This window comes from Hydra vulgaris, chromosome 03 (genome assembly GCF_038396675.1).
Source record: "Hydra vulgaris chromosome 03, alternate assembly HydraT2T_AEP".
In the NCBI taxonomy this organism is placed as follows: Eukaryota; Metazoa; Cnidaria; class Hydrozoa; order Anthoathecata; family Hydridae; genus Hydra; species Hydra vulgaris.
In genome coordinates, this window is record NC_088922.1 from 33,209,856 (window position 1) to 33,220,669 (window position 10,814).

Below are 10,814 nucleotides of genomic sequence, written 5' to 3' on the forward strand. Positions count from 1 at the left end.
ATAGTTATAATTGTTGTTATTTATGTAATAGTTATAATTGTTGTTATTTATGTAATAGTTATAATTGTTGTTATTTATGTAATAGTTATAATTGTTGTTATTTATGTAATAGTTATAATTGTTGTCATTTATGTAATAGTTATAATTGTTGTCATTTATGTAATAGTTATAATTGTTGTCATTTATGTAATAGTTATAATTGTTGTTATTTATGTAATAGTTATAATTGTTGTCATTTATGTAATAGTTATAATTGTTGTTATTTATGTAATAGTTATAATTGTTGTTATTTATGTAATAGTTATAATTGTTGTTATTTATGTAATAGTTATAATTGTTGTTATTTATGTAATAGTTATAATTGTTGTCATTTATGTAATAGTTATAATTGTTGTTATTTATGTAATAGTTATAATTGTTGTCATTTATGTAATAGTTATAATTGTTGTCATTTATGTAATAGTTATAATTGTTGTTATTTATGTAATAGTTATAATTGTTGTCATTTATGTAATAGTTATAATTGTTGTCATTTATGTAATAGTTATAATTGTTGTTATTTATGTAATAGTTATAATTGTTGTTATTTATGTAATAGTTATAATTGTTGTTATTTATGTAATAGTTATAATTGTTGTTATTTATGTAATAGTTATAATTGTTGTTATTTATGTAATAGTTATAATTGTTGTTATTTATGTAATAGTTATAATTGTTGTCATTTATGTAATAGTTATAATTGTTGTTATTTATGTAATAGTTATAATTGTTGTCATTTATGTAATAGTTATAATTGTTGTCATTTATGTAATAGTTATAATTGTTGTCATTTATGTAATAGTTATAATTGTTGTCATTTATGTAATAGTTATAATTGTTGTTATTTATGTAATAGTTATAATTGTTGTCATTTATGTAATAGTTATAATTGTTGTTATTTATGTAATAGTTATAATTGTTGTTATTTATGTAATAGTTATAATTGTTGTTATTTATGTAATAGTTATAATTGTTGTTATTTATGTAATAGTTATAATTGTTGTCATTTATGTAATAGTTATAATTGTTGTCATTTATGTAATAGTTATAATTGTTGTTATTTATGTAATAGTTATAATTGTTGTTATTTATGTAATAGTTATAATTGTTGTTATTTATGTAATAGTTATAATTGTTGTTATTTATGTAATAGTTATAATTGTTGTTATTTATGTAATAGTTATAATTGTTGTCATTTATGTAATAGTTATAATTGTTGTTATTTATGTAATAGTTATAATTGTTGTCATTTATGTAATAGTTATAATTGTTGTTATTTATGTAATAGTTATAATTGTTGTTATTTATGTAATAGTTATAATTGTTGTCATTTATGTAATAGTTATAATTGTTGTTATTTATGTAATAGTTATAATTGTTGTTATTTATGTAATAGTTATAATTGTTGTCATTTATGTAATAGTTATAATTGTTGTTATTTATGTAATAGTTATAATTGTTGTTATTTATGTAATAGTTATAATTGTTGTTATTTATGTAATAGTTATAATTGTTGTTATTTATGTAATAGTTATAATTGTTGTTATTTATGTAATAGTTATAATTGTTGTTATTTATGTAATAGTTATAATTGTTGTTATTTATGTAATAGTTATAATTGTTGTCATTTATGTAATAGTTATAATTGTTGTTATTTATGTAATAGTTATAATTGTTGTTATTTATGTAATAGTTATAATTGTTGTCATTTATGTAATAGTTATAATTGTTGTTATTTATGTAATAGTTATAATTGTTGTTATTTATGTAATAGTTATAATTGTTGTCATTTATGTAATAGTTATAATTGTTGTTATTTATGTAATAGTTATAATTGTTGTCATTTATGTAATAGTTATAATTGTTGTTATTTATGTAATAGTTATAATTGTTGTTATTTATGTAATAGTTATAATTGTTGTCATTTATGTAATAGTTATAATTGTTGTTATTTATGTAATAGTTATAATTGTTGTTATTTATGTAATAGTTATAATTGTTGTCATTTATGTAATAGTTATAATTGTTGTTATTTATGTAATAGTTATAATTGTTGTTATTTATGTAATAGTTATAATTGTTGTTATTTATGTAATAGTTATAATTGTTGTTATTTATGTAATAGTTATAATTGTTGTTATTTATGTAATAGTTATAATTGTTGTTATTTATGTAATAGTTATAATTGTTGTCATTTATGTAATAGTTATAATTGTTGTTATTTATGTAATAGTTATAATTGTTGTTATTTATGTAATAGTTATAATTGTTGTTATTTATGTAATAGTTATAATTGTTGTTATTTATGTAATAGTTATAATTGTTGTTATTTATGTAATAGTTATAATTGTTGTTATTTATGTAATAGTTATAATTGTTGTCATTTATGTAATAGTTATAATTGTTGTTATTTATGTAATAGTTATAATTGTTGTCATTTATGTAATAGTTATAATTGTTGTTATTTATGTAATAGTTATAATTGTTGTTATTTATGTAATAGTTATAATTGTTGTTATTTATGTAATAGTTATAATTGTTGTTATTTATGTAATAGTTATAATTGTTGTCATTTATGTAATAGTTATAATTGTTGTTATTTATGTAATAGTTATAAGAATATATGTTTAGATCACCAATTAAATAATTTAATTTTTTTTTCATGAAAACCTTTTTTTATGATATCATTAATTAAAAAATTACTAAACTTTTAATTGCGCCTGATGTTAGGCGATAGCTGCAGCTTAAAACTAGATTTTTATTTTTTTCTGTGATAATTTCAATAGTTAAAATCTCTTTATCGCAATCAGAAATACTCATGTCAGGCCTGATAATAAACTACAAATTATTTTTTACATAAATAAGAACACCTCCGTTAAGAATAATCGATGTTTCTTCTAAGTTATTATAAAAATTTTCAAAGTTTTTTATTAGGCTTCTAATATTAAAATGAATAACAATAAAATGATCCCACTGAAGAAATTTATTTTATTATTATAAAAATAAGAGCAATTATTCTGTAAAGCACCTGTATCATAAAAACACCTGTATCATAAAAGTAATTTAAATCAAGATCAAGTTTTTCGTTAAGTTCTAAGTCATTAGTTTGAAGAAAATTTTGTGAATTCAATTTAATGTTATTTTGTTGAATTGAATCCATTTTAGAATTTTTATACTTCGATAATTTTAAAATACCGGTTTTTGCACCATTTAAAACAACCATGACATCCATTAAAACAACCATGACATTAATTTAAAACATCGTGACAATCAATTAAAATATTTAACGCATGCGCAACCTCAACGTTCTATATTATTCAAAAAAAAAAGGTTTTATTTATACATTTATTTATTTAAATTTATTCATTATCAATATTATATTAATTTATTTTAATTTCTTAAAATTTAGTTTAAATTTAAATGGGTGTCATGTTTGTTTTAAATGGATGCAAAACCCGGTACATTACTTTTATACACATACTGTATTGGCAAAACAACCATGACGTTCAATTAAAACATGCATGATGATAATTAAACCATGATTTCCTATAAAAACATTTAGCGCATGTGCATATTAGGTTTTCATTAAAACATGCAGCGAAATTCTGTTTACCAAAATACGCGAAAATTTGTTTTGGGATTGGTCGTTGATCAAAAAAAAATTCAATCTGAAACTTCTTTGCCGCGAAAAACTCAATCTGAATCTTCATACCGCGAAATTCCGTTTCCCAAAACATGCGAGATCTTATTGTAAATCTAGTCTTGATCAAGGAAATCTCAATCTGAAGCTTCATCGTTAACAGGAGTTAATCGAAACACGATACAATTATTTTTAAGAAAGCACAATCAAACGAATTCAACACAGGTGGCGCTCATCACGTTATTTATAATGAAGAGATTAGAAGAAGAATTAAAGAGCTTATAAACGATAATACGACGACAACTATAATATGAAATAAATATGCTTTAAATGTAAATATATCGATTGCAACTGCCTGAAGATAGGTGACCAATCTTGGATACACATATAAAATTACTCGACCAATTTATAAAAGAAGAAACAACAATGATGTAAAAAATCTTCGAATTGAATATATTAGGTGGTATACTTCAGTCTTGCCTATTCATCGCTATCGAAATATTGTTTTTATTGATGAAAGACCATTTAAATTATACATGTTTTGCAGTCATGGGCAAGAAGAGGAGTAACACCAAATCCGATCATCCGCCCTAGGCAGCGTAACGTTTCGATGATAATGGCCGTCAATGGTTTACCGGTTTTTGCATCCATTTAAAACAACCATGACATTCATCTAAAACAACCGTCACAATCAATTAAAACAATCGTGATTTTCAATTAAAGCATTTAACGCATGCGCAATCTCAGCATTCTATATTATTCAAAAAAATGAATGTCATGGTTGCAAGCAGTTGTTTTAAATGGAAGCAAAAACCGGTAAAGGAACTTTTTTTTGTTAATTGCGTGTTAATAATTTATTATAAACTATTTTTGCATACTTGCCTTTCAATTTTAACTCCTTTGCTTCAGTAAACAGCTTTCTTTTTTGTATCGTTTTTTCGCAAAAATCTTTGTTGGCGAGACCTTGTTGCCAAAGTTATGCTTTTACGTAATTTTCCAATATCGAGCTTTTATCTTTATAACTCAAAAACTTTACCACGATTGGTCTATTTCTTTTTTTTTTCGTTAAGTTCTTTTCTTCCAACTCAATGTGCTCTTTTGATTTCAATGTTTTCATTTATTTAGCTTTGTTTTCACAAGGTTCTTCACTTTACTCTCCGTGTCTTGCCAATTTTCGTTTACATTTTCCTCAAGTCCAAATGGTTCTTAAGTTATTTCGGCGACTTCTATCTTCTAATTCTGCAAGTTTATCAATACTAACTTTTATTTTCAATCTTTTGCACGTTTTCATGATGATTTTTGATAGTTTTTGTAGTTAATGTTTTTCTAGATATTTCCTCTAATAAACATTCATACTTTTCGCTAACGAACTCCATGGATTTTTTTAAGTCTCATCCTTCACTTCTAAGGATTTTATTTTCTTCTTGTAAAAATGATAATCTTGTTTCCAATTTTTCTACTTTATCGTTAAACAATTTCATGATTCTATTTTCATGTATGTCCATCATTTCTTTTAGTTGCGTTATTATAAAAATTTTTTCCATGTTTTTTTTTAATTTTTATTTTTTAAGTTTAAAAACCTCTTTCTAAAATACACGTCCATACTCTGCGTTGCGGTGCGTCGAAAATCCTACTTAACTCCGACGAAGAATGAACAATTACGCGCTTTTAAATACTGCTTACGTGCTGAGAATCTCTTTAAAATAACTACATCTCGAACCTTTAACTCAAAACAACTGGCCACAAAGAGGTGTTAGCATTGATTATTACCAATTCAGATTAAACCTCACATTCTCCACTGTTATATAAATTTTCTTCTAACTTTGATGAGTCACTTTGAAATTCATTTAGCTCAGCTTAATGGGTATGGTTTGAGGCCCCCACCAATCTACAGTCCTTCAAATCACACATTGAATGCAGTAAATTACCACATTGAGTGCAGCAAAGATTTAAAAAATCAAGTGTTTGATTTTTCGCATCTTTGAGATGATTTCGAAAAATGAGCCGCTTTGCCTCTTCCTGAGACCGGGAGGAGGCAAAGCGGGTTATTTGTCCAAAAAATGCGACGCTATGGTTCTCTCTTCTGCTTCAACATCAAATACAAGTTGAAAAAGAAGCGCTTTTAAGTGAAATCGACAACAGATGCATTGTTCGCTTTAACTTCTTCAACAACCGTGTTGCTCACCTATAGAACGCACTATCTAACGAAGTTGTCAGTGCTATCATTGTCAACTGTTTTAATGATCCAACATCGACTAATCAACAAATAATATAATTACCAAAGCGCATCATCATCCGTGCAATCAAGCACAAGCTAATATAGCTAACTGTTCATGGGCTTACGGAATACGCCCGGCTCCGCCTTCAACAACTAAATCCTATTTCTTTCGTAAAAAATAGTTTATAATTAATTATAATAATAGAATTTAAAATTCAATTTTTTTTTTTTTTCATCTGTATTTTTATTCCAAATAATAAAGTTTTAATCTAAATACAAAAACTAAGCAGATTTTTTTCATTTTTTCATTTTAGGTGCCCCAAGAAGTCCTAACGGTCTTGTCACAGAGCACCGCGGAAGTGCATTTAACCAGGAAGTTCACGCCTCCTTCGTTACCGTGACGCGAAAATATGCCCAAAGCTCGTTTCGAACCTGGATCTCCTGCATATAAAGCAAGCGTTCTAACCACTGCGCCACGGCCGCATTTTTTTCACACTGTATATCATTAAAAGGTTTTCTAAATTATTCTAAAAAAAAACTAATGGATTGTCCGGCACCCCTTCAAATGAAATTACAAATAAAATTAAATTGCAATCGATCAAGTCCGTTCAGTTCTACTCAACGCTAATGCACACGCGTCTGCTTATATAGTGTTAAGCTAAAAGTTACCCATAAAGGTAACTGGTTAATTCTTAGCGTTGTTTAAAGTTTAGTACTTACATTTTTGGTAGTCAAAATGATTCAAGTCTTACAATAAAAAATATAGTATGGAACAAACGAGTTATGAGGCATCCATAAAGTACGTACGCAGTAAAACAAAAACACTATATGTGCAGCCGTGTCGCAGTGGTAGCGCACTTACCTCAGAGACAAATGACCCGTGGTTCAAACCCCACCTCTGGGCAAGTTTTGCAACTTCGGTTAGGAATGATCGGGTTAAATGAGCAGTTAATAGGAAGTTCACGCTTCCTATTAAATGCTCTGCAAATGTGCAGGCAAAGGGGAGGGGGTTCTAAAACCATTGTTTTAGAACCCCCTTCCCTAAAACCATTGTTTTAGAACCCCCTTCCCTAAAACCATTGTTTTAGAACCCCCTTCCCTTTGTCTGCACCTGTGTGTTTTTAACATTCCTCTAGGTACTTACGCATTTTTTTTTTGAGGTTGGGGAAGGGAGGGCTCTTTTTCAACCTCAACCGTAGCGCAATGGTTAAATTGCTTTATAAGTTTATACCATTTTATTGTTTCAGTTGCAATTTCTGCGTGGAGTGAAGAGCTATCTTCTTTGAAACCGAATTGATGGGAACAGTTTTCTGCTATATTTTGTGCTCTAAATATTTACATTTTAAAAAAAATAGTCAGTAATTGTCAATGAAATATATTCTAGATGTCTAACTTCGATACAAAAAGTGAAGCTGCTTTTGCCTAAATTAGAAATGGCTACCAAAACATTAACTATAAAATATTTTGCCCTTTTTACAAATGGCGGATTAAATTTATAAACAAAAAAGCGGCTTCAATTTTTGCTCAATAAAATCCCACAAGTTAGACATCTAGTATAAATATATATGTTCAAATATATGAGAAAGGGGGGGGGGGGAACGCACGTTACGCGCTTGTAACGATAGCTTTTATGTAGAGCTTTTTATATATAGTTTATTGCTTGATGATTGCAATAGCATGAAACTTAAAGTTGTGAAAATCATGTAGTTTTATTTTCTGCAAATACATTTATATATAATTTTTTCTTTGAAATTTCAAGATAAAGAGGACTTTTTTTTAGAAGTTGACAATTGTGTCACTCCCGGCAAAGCTTTTGAAGCTATTAAAAAACGAGCACATATAGCAGTGATAACCCTCTAAGACCTTGCAGAAATGATTGGTTTAATGATCAAGACTCCATTTCTATATCTTGGATAGAATTGCCCGCTGCACCAAATTAGGTGCTTCATTTTGTTTATTGTTATTGTCGTTGATACTATTCCACAAAAAAATGTTCTTCTAATAAAGCTAGTGTAATTTGCACAGATCTTTGAAAAATAATGGTGGCACTAATCATGGTGATAACTATTCAGATGTAGGGAAAAGTGGTGAGAAGTGGGACACATAATTTTTTTTTTACGGTAATTGCAATATCTTTTTTATTTGATGTATAAACTGAACCAAACAAGTTTTTACGAATAAACCTTCTTTTTAGGCACCAATCCAATCCCCTTAGGTTTCCAGCCAATTATAACTAAGTGCCATTGGGGTAAAGTGGGACAAGTGTGAGCAGAAGTGGGATAAATAAGTTTAAAGCAACATTTTAACACAAATTACTAAATAGAAACTGATAAAATTATAAAATCACCTAATCGATATAAACATGTTCAACTGCTTTCACCAATCAAAGTAGTCAAATGGCGACGGGAAAAAGCGGGGTATAAATATTTCTTTTTTCTGTCCCACTTCACCCTAATGTAAACACTTTTTTAAGGTACATTTCAAAATTAGGGCCTCTAGTGCATGCAGGGAAACAAAGCAATTTCTGTTAATTAGTGGGGAAGAAATTTAATTGTTTACATTAAATAACAGTGTTTAGGCACCGTCCTAATTAGAAATTTCAGGCTGTCTCACTTCTCCCGCGTCCCACTTCTCCCCACTCTCCCCTACTATATGAGTCTGAGTTTGATAACGTTAGTAATATCGGCTAGATTATAATTTTTGTATAAACTTTGACCTCGATTATCCGGTTATCTGAATCGTAAAAATTTTGGATTAAATCAACTTTTTTTTTGAAATACTTTTATCGAAATTAAGTCACTAAATTTGTATAACGAATGTCTTTTTTTTTTTTTAAAGTTTTTTGTCAAGGATGTTTGGGCATTAAAAGCTGTACTTAGAGGCCTACCTCTAAGTACAGCTATAAGTACAACATCCTTGACAAAAGCGTCAAAGTATATACCTTTATTCATTTTTCAGAGTCAGATGGCTCTGAAGAATCAGAGTGAATCAGATGGGTTTGAAGAACCCATTTGAATAGTGGGAGTTTTCAAATTATTTTTGAATTAAACTTGAGCATTTTTTTTCAACAAAATCTTTTTAAGAAAAGAAAAAAAGAAAAAAAAAGAATTTTCTTATCGGAAATTTTAATATGAACTATTTTCTCTATAACAACGTCTTTCAAAGACTCCATTTTTGAAGCAGGAGCTGTACCCTTAACCTATCGCACTGCTATATAACATCACCACACCAGATATCTTTAACAATGATGTTTAAAAAGGAATTCTAAAAACAAATTCATCTGAACATTTTTCCAATTTTCTTAACAATTCGATCAAGTTTTAAAATTAAAATTTAGCACAAAATAATAAAAAAACGTATTTTTGACCACGCTAAAGTGTTCTACTTAAAGAACAATTATCGTTATTGAATTAGAAGAAAATAGACTTTAGTAGCAATGCAAACATTATTTACGAAATTTTTTTTTAAACATTTTATTCGGTCAATGATGCTAACTTTCCGATTTGTGATAAGACTTTAAGTCCAAAAAATTTAAATTCACTTTGGATTACTAAGGGTTTTAAAAAATCATCCAAAGTAAAAACAAAAATTATACATAAAATATTAAAAAAAAAAAATCAACCACGGCTGAAAAAACATACAAAGACTACAAATATAAGTTTGAAAAAGTTTGGAAAAAGTTAAAAAAAATGACTTCTCAAAACTTCTCGATAAAGCTAAATATAACTCCCAACGCACTTTGGAAATAACAAAAAAATTCAATGAAAAAAAGTCATGCTCAAACTCCTTACTCCAGATGATTAAAGTTGATAAACTTGTTAAAAAGATTCCTAACGCCATAGCCTTATTTAGTAATTTCCTGGTGCCTATGGATAATTGCATTTATTCTAATGAGTTATTTGCTGATTTATCCTTTGAAGAGTTTGAAAAAGCCTGCAAATCTCTTTAAAAAAAAAAGCAGTTGAAGCTGACGAAATTAATGGAAACATAATTATAGAGTGTTATAAACATTTAAAAGTTATTCTATTTAAAGTTTTTAATGCATCTATTGATCAAGGAATTTTTCCTGATCGATTCAAAATTGCCAAAATTATTCCAATTTTTAAACTAATGTTAGAGTAATTACTGCCCTCTTTTCTATTTTCTCCGTCCTTTCTAGCTTCTCAAAAATTTTAGAAAAAAAAGTATGTAGGTATGTATGTATGTATGTACGTATGTATAAATGTATGTATGTATATATATACATATATATATATATTTGTAAATATATATATATATATATATATATATATATGTATGTATGTATGTATTCTTGTATGTATTTATGTATGTTTGTATGTGTGTATGTATGTATCTGTGTATGTATGTATGTATATATAAACATATATATATATATATAAATATATATATATATATATATATACATATATATATATATTTGTAAATATATATATATATATATATATAAATACACTAACATAATTACTAAAACACTAATAAAATACACTAACATAGTTTACATATATATGACCGTTGATCTTGTATACAACATATACAAGATCAACGGTCTGAGTCATTGTTGGATTGAAAATTTATGGTATTACATGACTATGACGTTCTAAATACATTTGAAAACATAGTAGTACTTATGTCAAAATCGGTTTCTCAATGGCGCAGTGAACTTTTTTCAAAGATGAGCAAATAATAGTTCATTTCGTGCTTTTTAGGTAAAAGTTCATCAAACTACAGTGCAGGAGCATGAGATTGAAAAAAAGTCATAACCCTAATATATGTATATATATATATATATATATATATATATATATATATATATATATATATATATATATATATATATATATATATATATATATATATATGTATAACAAAAATTTAAAAGTGCTATGAAAAACACAA